We start from the raw sequence: 12,041 nt of genomic DNA on the forward strand, positions 1-12,041 counted from the left end.
TATTGTGGATGGTTAAATAACTAACTGGTTAGCTTTTTGAAACCATGTACATTTATTTATTTTATCCAACGCAACTTATACTGCTTTTTAGAGTATTCATTTAATCAGTTAATTTCCTGGTTATCAAACGCGTTTCCTTGGCATTACTTAGTGCCATGCTGCTGTTAGCTACTAGGTTCATAATGCACAGTATGAAGCTACCTCATGTTTGCATTGTGATCTTTAATGTAACTTACAAAGCTGTGTTTGATCACCTCTTAGAAAACAACAGAGAGGATCTGTGTGAGCATCATGGATGGGAGACTGTTTGTGTTGCTTCTGCTGTCAGGTTGGTGTGGTCATTCATAATCTCCATTTATGATGATGTGTTCACATATAGACGGTTTAACATGTTGATTTTAACAGGGCTCTTCTGGATCAGTTCTGGTCTTTCTCGTCCGTACCACTATATAAGTACAGCAATGTCGTGGGCAGAGGCTCAGAGTTACTGCAGAAAGAGATTCACTGATCTGGCTACTGTAGACAACATGGGTGATGTGAACAGGCTGGTGAAAATAGTGGATGCTGGATATGGTGGATCAGTGTGGATTGGACTGAAGAAGGGGACCCAGAAATGCTGGGTTTGGTCTAATGGAGAAAACACAACTTCTCAGTACTATAACTGGGATTCAGGACAGCCAAATGGGGATGGAGATTGTGTAACTACTTTTCTGGAGTTTGGCACGATGCATCATGTCTCTTTGGTCGATATTTTGTGTGTTATGGTGAGATCCCAGTTCTTTTAAATTTATTATTGTGCCACCTACCTGAGAACGAAGAGCTGAGAACTGATACTTTCTTTGCATCTCTCAATAGGAAATTCTGGATACACCTTGGTACAGAGAGCAAAATCTTGGAGTGATGCTCGGAAATACTGCAGACAGTATCACAAAGACCTGCCAACCATTCACAACTCTGAGGAAAATAACCAGATAAAAGAAATGATTTTACCTGAAAATTACACCTGGATTGGTCTGTTTGCGGACTCTTGGGAATGGTCTGATCAGTGGAATCTGAAATTCAGACACTGGGCAGCAGGTCAACCATCCACGATTACTGGTGCCTGTGTTGGCATGTCAGCAACCGATTCTGGGAAATGGTCTCAACAGAGTTGTGATCATCGGCAGCCTTTTATCTGCTATGGAGGTGAGTTTCCCAAGTTAACAGAATTGAATGATTCAGATGGTTTGTAGATATCACTTAAAACAGACAGTAACAAGAAACGAAATGTTTTACCTTATTGAGGTATCTTGAAATTGAATTGAATTGAAGTTGAGCATGACTTCAAGTATTTCTCTAGATGACAAGAGAAAGCAGATTGTGAGACTGAAAGTGACCTGCAATGGAAAATGCACATTGAATGATCCTACAGTACAAACAGCCATTCTGAATGAGGTTTGTATCTGCTTTAAACTGTGTTTAGAGTCAAATTCACCATATGTGCCAACTATGCACTTCATGCAGCTGAAGAAGAATGTATTTCTTACGTTCCTTAAACCCTCAAGAAGCACCAATCATTATTGCTGGTTTTGTTGTTATTTGGTACTAAAGATGATATGATATCTATATGTGCAATGTGATTTGTTTGTTAGGTTTTATTTGATATTTAATTGCCGGTCTTCCAGATAAAAGAAAAGCTAAAGGACATGAGGTTGGAAAGTGAGAGCACAATAAGTTGGAGAAAGGGGGAAGATGGAGAAGTGTTTCATCAGGAGAACAACCATGGTGAATAAACATAATAAATGTAATTAGGCATCTGTAATGTAAACTTTTTTTAAAATATCACATACTGTTACTATATTATTTTGAGGAAGTGGAAAATAGTAGTAGTACAACATATTAACAACATTAATGAATCTAGACTGGACTTAGGTTCTAGTATATGCAGAGAGGATTTGAGATGTATGTACATGATATTTAATATGTAAAATGTAATGACATAGGAATTTCAGCTGGCATAATAGGTTGCATATTTTTCCTGTTTTAAAAATACTCATTACAACAAAATAAGACGGAAATTCATCAGAAGACCAATTTTAATAGTAAATGTAAAAGACTGTAATCTTCAATGTGTTATTTTAAAGTAAACATTATTTAAACCTCAATAATGGATAAATACTCAGTTCTTTCTGGTTCTCAAGTGTCTGATTGCTTGAGTACCATGAGATATTGTTGTAATATTGCTACAGGAACACCCTTTCTCAATTTTGTATCATTTCGCTTGTTCTAGTTGGTCCTTCTTTTTTTTCTTTACAGCAAGTGCCATGGCGGATGGCCAAATCCTGTATCATTTTATAAATATTACTGTTTTTGTGTCACAATGTAGTTTTAAGAGGTTTTCAGACAAGAATGTACTTTCGTAGTTTATAGTTCAAATATGCAGTTCGTTAACGATAATGTCTATTTGAAAATGTGCTTCAGCGTTTTTGGACATGAGAGCTTCATATAGTCAAGGGGTGTTCTGCACTCACCAATTCGCCTGAGAGTGTCTCACCTCAGCCAGATCCTCTGAGAAGAAGAGGTTGGAGAATGAGCTTATTTCCAAAAAAGTGGAGTGTTCCTTTAAGGTTGTGCCCCACTTTCCCATGCAGTACCTGTTCTGGCAGGCAGGTGGAAGCAATGTCAGGCGAAAAGTTTTAACTGTCATTAATTTAGATGGCAAGAATTCTTGTTGAAGGCTTAGGTCTGACTTTTTTTATTATTATTCACTGCTGTATTATGTACAATATGCCTATGTACGTTTATAGTATTGTGGAAGGTTAAGTAGGTTAACTTACTGGTAAGATTTTGATACCAATAACTTTTATTAATGATATCCAAAGCAACTTACACTGTTTTCAGATTAGTATACATTTTATCAGTTCTGGTTATCAAACCCATTACCTTGGCGTTACTAGGTCCATGCCACTGTTAAGTAGCTACAGTACCGTCTACGCTGCAGGAACCTAAGGCTAAAATCAAGGCTACTACCTGTACCATGTACTGTATGTCAGGGTTCCTCAATTAGTTTTCAGTGACGGCCGAATTCCGCCAACAATACCAAGCCAAGGGCCACCAACCATGTTATGACCAAAATGTTTGCTCTTTTTATTATTATCATTGTTGTTGTTATTGTTGCTGCTGCTGTTTTTGGTTTTTAATTTTGTTTTTGTCAAAAGAGTCACAAGATAAATATTCTGATTTTTTTCCACAGTATAATTGTTCATAATTATGTTCTATTCAAACAATTATGCACATTTTTGTATTCAGATACAGAAAACTAAAGAACTTTGGCTGTTGAATATTAAAACAAATGAACAAAAAAAAAAAAATCTGGACCTCCATGTCTGTCCAATTCAGAGGTTGCGTTAACAGAAAATTGTCTGTCATTGAAAGAATTTTTTTAATCAATGATGGAAAAATCTGGAGGCTTTCCATTACTTTGGCAGATTAAATTGAAGGATATCTAGTGTAATTTAACTGTAATTCCCACCCTTATCCAGTTGGTAGCGAGTGCGCTCCAGTGTGGCAGCCCATGGCAGCAGACGGAGCACGGGATCCAAAAACAAAAACGAAACTATCTCAAATCTTTTGGTATGAATTTGAATACGCACAGGCAGTACCCAGTAAACTACAGCAATCTATTAAGAACCATTACAGAGCACCAAAACTGTATTTATTGCTTGGATTTTCTAATTAAATGAACAAAAATTTTAATCTGAGACTTTGTTTAATATCAAAAGTAGCACAGAACTTAGCCTATTGTGATTTATTGGATAGGAGGCGCACTATAAATAGTGTTCATTCTGTTCATTCATCAGCTGAAAACAGCTACGCCGTATACCTGCGTATACCTTCCACTACACCAAGATGGACGACACGTCTCCGCTTAATTTCGTTTCATAGAAAAGAAGCCAAAACATCTCAATATGGCCGCTGCCTTCCTGGGGGAAATTACATCATTTGGGGCCAGTCTGCAGAGTAGTGTAGTGAGGCGCAGCCGAGGTATCAAAATCCCGCCTAAACTTCTGCAGACCCAATCGCAAGATGGAAATCATGACACCTCACCCAGTTTTTATAGCATCAAATAACTACCTCAAAGCAAACTTATTACAAAAACGAACACATGAATTAGCATTATCAGAACTACCTCACATGGTGGAAACCATCTTTGGAAAAAAAAATATTTGAAGTGTAATTCGATTATTTAGTTTGGCTCGCGTCCCATTAGATTACATGGAGAGGGCGGTGTTTATGACCTATACTGCAGCCGGCCACCGTGGGGTGATTGAAACCTTTTGGCTTCACTTTTCAGGACTCATGCGGCACACTTGATATAAACACAGCGATGTCGTGGTCAGAGGCTCATGGGGCATTCACACCAGATGCAACTTAAAAACAAATAAATCACGCTATTTGCACGTAGTTGGACGCTTGAACATTTTGAGTTTATTCACTTCATTGGCGCATGAAATTCACTTCACAAAAGTAAAATAGGTATTGTAAAATAGGTAAATGAGCTCAATTTGCCAGCTTTAGCTTGCTTGTAGTCTCTCTCTCTCTCTCTCTCTCTCTATATATATATATATATATATATATATATATATATATATATATATATATATATATGTGTGTATGTATGTATATATGTATATATGTATATGTATGTGTGTGTATATGTATATGTAGGTCAAACTGAGTAAAGACTAAGTTTTTTTTATTTTTTTTTTATTATTTTTTTTATACAACTTACCAGATTGTCCGACCTCCTCACTCACTTTCTTCCAAGCAAGATCCTTTTTAATTCCTATTTCAATAAAAGTACGAAGATGTATCGTACAGCTCCGAGTATCCACAGACATCAACGGTGATTGTGTCCCCCATTGTTGTTTCAGATTACTGCCTCTGTTACTACTAGAGCAAGCTCCTGATTGGTTAACGCGGCTCAAATTTTCGCCAAAGTTCAGATTTTTCAACTTGCGCGAATCACGCTTTACTCACGTCAAACGTCCGAAACGCTCCATTCACGCGAATCACACCACATGAAGGTCTTTTGCGTCTTTGCATTGACTTAACATGTAAATTACTCGCGCTTAACTCGCCATTTGCGTCTGGTGTGAACGCACCATCAGAGTTACTGCAGAGAGAGATTCACTGATCTGGCTAATGTAGACAGTTTGGATGATGTGGACAGGCTGATAAATAAGGTGGATGCTGGATACAGTGGATCAGTGTGGATTGGACTGAATAGGGGGACACAGAAATGCTGGGTTTGGTCTAATGGAGAACTTCTCAGTACTTTACAATCGGACATTGGTACAAACTGCTGGTTTCGTCTGGCCAGAGGAGAACTGGTCCCCCGACTGAGCCTGGTTTCTCCCAAGGTTTTTTTCTCCATTTCTGTCACCTGTGGAGTTTTGGTTCCTTGCCGCTGTCGCCTCTGGCTTGCTTAGTTGGGGACATTTTCCAGCGATATCGTATACTATTTGAACTGAACTGACGATGATATCACTGAATTCATTGATGAACTGCCTTTAACTGAAAATTGATTATCTACAATAATGCGTTACTTACACACTATTGTTCTGTTTAAATACTGTGCAGTTGCTTTGACACAATCTGTATTGTTACAAGCGCTATATAAATAAAGGTGACTTGACTTTAACTGGAGTTCAGCACAACCAGATAGGGATGGAAAATTTGCAACTTTTAATTCTGGAAATTGGCATGATGCGCCATGTGGCTGTACATGATATTTTGTGTGCTACGGTGAGTACAGTGTTCTTTAAAATATTGTGCTCTTTACCTAAGAAAAAGGAGATAGGAACTAATACCTTTGCGTCTCTCAATAGGAATTGTGGATACATTGTGGTATGACAACAGCAACTTGGACTAATGCTCGTATTCACGAGCACAATTCACAAGAAAATTACCAGGTAACTATGACCGTTTTTTTCTGAAATGCACTTTTGGGTTGGTTTGTTTGTGGACTCTTGGGAATGGTCTAATCTGAGATTCAGACACTGGGCAGCAGGTCAACCATCCATGCTGATGCCTGTGTTGGCATGTCAGCAACCGATTCTGGAAAATGGTCTCAACAGAGCTGTGATCTACTGCAGCCTTTTATCTGCTATGGAGGTGAGTTTCCCCAGTTAACAGAATTAAATGATTCAAATGGTTTGTAGATCACTCTTGCTACAGACATTACAAATAACTGAAATATGTTTTCCTTTATCCTCTATCTTCTTAGCTGAGCATGACTTCATGTATTTATCTAGATGACAAGAGAAAACAGATTGTGAGACTAAAAGTGACCTGCAATGGAAAATGCACATTGAACGATCCTACAGTACAGACGTTGTATAATGTTATTAAGATTTTTACACCAAAAAACAATAATTTAGAAGTAATAGGCTATTTTCTGTCCTGCTTTTATCCCCCCTCTGTTTAAATGGGCATGGCAGATTGTAGACACTCAAGTAAATGCCCACTGCTATGATTGGCTAACAGCGTACATTCATTCCTCATAGATGGACACCACTGTGATTTAGGTTTAAAACACATAAATAACTTGGTACATATCAAACGATCTATAAGAATAGACAAAGCAATAGTGACCACTTAATGAAAACAATTACTCACAGCTCACACATCACTGTCGGATCCAATATGTGACCCTGGACCACAAAACCAGTCATAAGGTTAAATTTTACAAAACTGAGATGTATACATCATATGAAAGCTCAATAAATAAGCTTTCTATTGATATATGGTTTGTTAGGATAGGACAATATTTGGCCAAGATACAACTATTTGAAAATCTGGAATCTGAGGGTGCAAAAAAATCAAAATACTGAGAAAATCACCTTTAAAGTTCTCCAAATAAAGTTCTTAACAATGCATATTACTAATCAAAAATTACATTTTTATATATTTATAGTAGGAATTTTACAAAAAATCTTCATGGAACATGATCTTTACTTAATTTCCTAATGATTTTTGGCATAAAAGAAAAATCAATAATTTTGACCCATACAATGTAATTTTGGCTATTGCTACAAATATACCCCAGCAACTTAAGACTGGTTTTGTGGTCCAGGGTCACATATAGGCAGCACAGCATCTTTTAGTTTCAATCTTTTTAAAAAATTGTCAAATTCTGTCACACAGGCTAATGATGTTTGTACTATTCTGATGTAACCTTGGTTCCCTGAAATTGCGTTGTTGACGCTACTTAAGTATTATACTTGAAACCTACAGGATTTTTACCCCTTACAGTATGTGTCAAAAGATCAAGGGAATTTGGGTTTCTCAGTTCATCACACCTTTGAAACAGTACTCAGGTTCTGATATATGCAGAGATATACTGTATGTAAAATGTGATGATATCATTGACATAATATATTTATTGGAAATTTAGCTGCAATATACGGTGCATATTTTTTTCTGTTTTAAGATTACTCCAATATGTCAGAATATGATTTTGTTTCATTGATTACAGTAACGTAAAGGGATTAAAGCCATTCTTTACTGAATAACTTGTGTGCTTATGGTCATTGTCTTGTTGCATCACTCAACTTCTCTAAAGTTAAGGACATGAACTGCTGTCATGACATTCTTTTGTAAGATAATACACTTTTGAATTTGTTGTTCCTTCAATGTTTGCATGGTGCCCTGAGGCATCAAAGCAGCAACAGACCATGATGCTCTGTCCACCATGTTTCACAGTTGAAATGAGGTTTTGAAGTTAATGTGCAGTGGCTAAAAGTATAGTGCATTTTTACCAAAAAGTTCAACTGTCTTACCTGTCCAAAGTTTTCCTAGAAGCACTGTGAACCAACTTGGCAGTTTTGGTAAACATTAAACATACCCTTGTGTTTCAGTGACTTTGTAGAGTTTTCTGGATGTCTTCATTGACTTCTTTCAAACATCTTACATTTGTTGGTCTTAGAGACTAATTTGCAATGCAGCAACAGTCCAGAATTTTGTACATTTGTATTGTATGAGACGTGATTGGTTTAAATTTAGTCCACAAGTTTTGACACATATCTTATTTTGAGAAATACACTATATTGCCAAAAGTATTCGCTCACCCATCCAAATAATCAGAATCAGATGTTCCAATCACTTCCATGGCCACAGGTGTATAAAATCAAGCACCTAGGTTTGCAGACTGTCTTTACAAGCATTTGTGAAAGAATGGGTCGATCTCAGGAGCTCAGTGAATTCCAACGTGGAACTGTGATAGGATGCCACCTGTGCAACAAGTCCAGACATGAAATTTCCTCGCTATTCCACAGTCAACTGTGAGCTGTATTTTAAGAACGTGGAAGCGTTTGGGAACGACAGCAACTCGGCCACAAAGTGGTAGGCCATGTAAACTGACGGAGCGGGGTCAGCGGATGCTGAGGCGCAAAGTGCGAAGAGGTCGCCAACTTTCTGAGTCAATCGCTACAGACCTCCAAACTTCACGTGGCCTTCAGATTATCTTAAGAACAGTTCACACAGAGCTTCATGGAATGGGTTTCCATGGCCAAGCAGCTGCATCCAAGCCATACATCACCAAGTGCAATGCAAAGTGTCAGATGCAGTGGTGTAAATCATGCTGGCACTGGACTCCAGAGCAGTGGAGATGCATTCTCTGGAGTGACAAATTACGCTTCTCCATCTGGCAATCTGATAGACGAGTCTGGGTTTGGCAGTTGCCAGGAGAGCAGTACTTGTCTGACTGTATTGTGCCAAGTGTTAAATTTGGTGGAGGTAGGATTATGCTGTGGGGTTGTTTTTCAGGAGCTGGGCTTGGCCCCTTAGTTCCAGCGAAAGGAACTCTGAATAGTCAAAAATTCCCATGAACACACTCCTAAACCTTGTGGACAGCCTTCCCAAAAGAGGTGAAGCTGTTATAGCTGCAAAGGGTGGACCGACGTCATATTGAACCCTATGGATTAGGAATGGGATGTCACTTAAGTTCATATGCGAGTCAAGGCAGGTTAGCGAATACTTTTGGCAATATAGTGTATGTGTATGACTTGGTATGTAAAATATGATGTTGTCATTGACAACACATTTCTAGGAAATTCAGCTGCAATAATACAATGCATATTTTTCCTGTATCAGGATTACTCTGATATTTCGGAATTTGAATTGTAAAAATACAGTGCTCTATTCACTTATATTTGTTTAATTTAATACAGTAACGTAAAGGGATTAAAGCCATTCTTTACTGATTTACATGTGTGCTTATGGTCCTGGTCTTGTTGCATCACCCAACTTCTCTAAAGTTAAAGACATGAACTGCTGTCCTGACATGCTTCTGTAAGATGTCTTAATACTAGGGATGTGATGAGATCTCGTAGCACGAGTTCTCGCGAGAACGTGACGATATCATCGCATGTTTACATGTTTATTACTGCAATTCATTAAAATAGAAGTTTAATTTCATAAAGTACAAGTTCATATCAAAATGCACCTACATTTTTTTTTAAAATTTGTGTTTTTTAGTTGAATAAAATACTATATTTCCCTATATATTTCATCATTGAGGATTTCTTTAAAAAAGTTCTTGTGAACCCAGTCTCGTGTCTTGTGTCTCATCTCGTGAGATGAGTGTCTTGTCACACGCCTACTTAATACACTTTTGAATTTGTTGTTCCTTCAATGTTTGCATGGTGCCCTGAGGCATCAAAGCAGCAACAGACCGTGATGCTCTGTCCACCATGCTTCACAGTTGAGATGAGGTTTTGAAGTTAATGTGCAGTGACTAAAAGTATAGTGCATTTTTACCAAAAGGTTTAACTTTTGTCTTACCTGTTCACAGAACGTTTTCCTAGAAGCACTGTGGACCATCCTAGCAGTTTTGGTAAACATTAAACATAACTTGTGTTTCACTGTTTCAGTGACTTTGAGGAGTTTCCTGAACGTCTTCATTGGCTTCTTTCAGGACTACCTGTGGTCTTCGATAGAGTCTTCTTTGCAGGGCAGCAACAGTCCTGAATGTTGTACATTTGTAGTGTATGAGATGTGATTGGTTTAAACTTAGTCCACTAGTTTTGATGCATATCTTATGTCTTATCCTCTCACAGTATACGGGAGTCTATGAAATCCTTTGTCTATGAAATTCCTTTTGAAATCCACTTGCTTTACAACAACTTATCTGTTAGTTAATATTAGTTTACATTATTTTATGATTACAATGAAAAAAAAGTATAATTCAGTACCAAGAATTTAAAATGAGTTTCAAAATCTGCTTTTTACAAAGTTTTGACCAGTGTGATGCTCAGACAAGCAATGGAAATATGATATTTGAATATGAAAATTATGCATGTCATGTCACAAAATTAACATATGATCTTATTCTGTTCCATCAGCATGCTCTTTATGTAATGAAAAAATATTGGGTAAACAGATAGGGTTAAATGTTGTGGTGTTTAGGAGGGTCAGACTCTGTAACACATATTTTAGTGGTTCACTTTTTGTTGCAGGCTGATAAATATGTCTTGTTTTAATGTGTGAAAGCTGCAGGCATCTAATAAACAAACACGTGAGCGGCAGGGGATTTGCAAGACTAAATAGCTAAAGGTCTGGTTCACATTGCAGTTTATTCTGCTGTAGCCAAAAACTGAGACGGACATGCAAAATGACCAAAGAGGTTTTGTTTTACTTGACACTTAGGGGCAGGGTTACCTGAAATAACCGGAGGGTGTTGTGACGTCACTTTTCTAGAGGTATATGACCTTGCTGTGACAGTAGCAGTTGAAGGTCTCTGTGTAAAAATATTAAGGATTCACAAAGAAAAAAACTAAGGTAAGAAATTACAGTTTAATGTCGGACCATAGTTTAATTCAAGATCATGTTAATGGATTTTACGTGACAGATCTGGCAGCATTTTTCAAAGGAAGTCTCCAGTGCACACCAAGGCTACAATTATTCAATACAAAATACATTAGAAAAATAGTAATACTGTGAAATATTGTTACAATTTAAAATAACTGTTTTCCGTTTTAATATATTTTCAGATGTGATTTATTCCTGTTATGTAAAGCCAAATTAAGAAATCATTACTCAAGTTTTTAGTGTCACATGATCCTTCAGAAATCATTCTAACATGCTGCTCAGTTATCTCTAATGTTTACAATTGTTTAGACAGAAATAGGAGTGGGGATGTTGATGAAGTAAAATTGGCTTCCAGAATACATTCATAAACAAGATCTAAAATGTTAATGTTTCCTCTTGAAGTTACAGACAACTGTGTTGCAACACTTATTTGTCTCCTCTAAACAACAACAATAATAATAATAATAAAGACATGTTCTTGATTGATTTTTAATATTATTTTGTGTTAAACTGTAGTGCCAAGATATATTTAAGATTATCTTTTTTTTTGCGCCCAAGATGCTTTTCCAATGATGAGATAAGACATGCAGAAAAGAAAATAAGCTATTTGAATATGAAAATTATTCATTCTTATTATTCACATCTTTTCATTGCAAAAGCAGTATTTGTGTGTGTGGGGTGTGTTACACTTGCATGACGCCAAAAGCCAAATTATGGTGAAGACTGAACCTCCCCATCTTATTCTGATGCCTATTCCATAATTTAAATATTAATAGTCTCTGAGTCAGATGTTTCTATATTGGTTCCTGTCTAATATGAAGGAATCTGTGGCAATTTCACAGTTACTTACAAAGAAACAGCAAGTAGCACAATTAATTACATGAAATTTTGAAATAGAAATAATGAAATAGTATTTTCTTGTAAAATGTATAATCATTGTTTTATTTAAAGAGTGTTTAAAGATTTTTTACAGTTTGTTTTACACAAATCTGTGCTTGTGATTTCACATCACTAACCTGAGCAAGTTCTATTTACAGACAGTTTTATCTCTTCTTATCAAATAAGAACCAACAGTACTAATAATAAAGCAACTCTTTATTCTTGTAACTCAAACAGAGATCTTGTAGATCATATCATGTCACTAACAACACCAAAATCATGGTTATGATTCCCAGGAAACACATGAACTG

At 36.8% G+C, this 12,041-nt stretch overlaps 1 pseudogene; it reads left to right on the forward strand.

Annotated features, from left to right (window-relative positions):
* Positions 1-291: 291 nt before the first annotated feature.
* On the forward strand, positions 292-10,117 carry LOC141344445 (macrophage mannose receptor 1-like; annotated as a pseudogene).
* The last annotated feature ends 1,924 nt before the right edge of the window (positions 10,118-12,041 follow it).

This window comes from Garra rufa, chromosome 10 (genome assembly GCF_049309525.1).
Source record: "Garra rufa chromosome 10, GarRuf1.0, whole genome shotgun sequence".
NCBI lineage: Eukaryota > Metazoa > Chordata > Actinopteri > Cypriniformes > Cyprinidae > Garra > Garra rufa.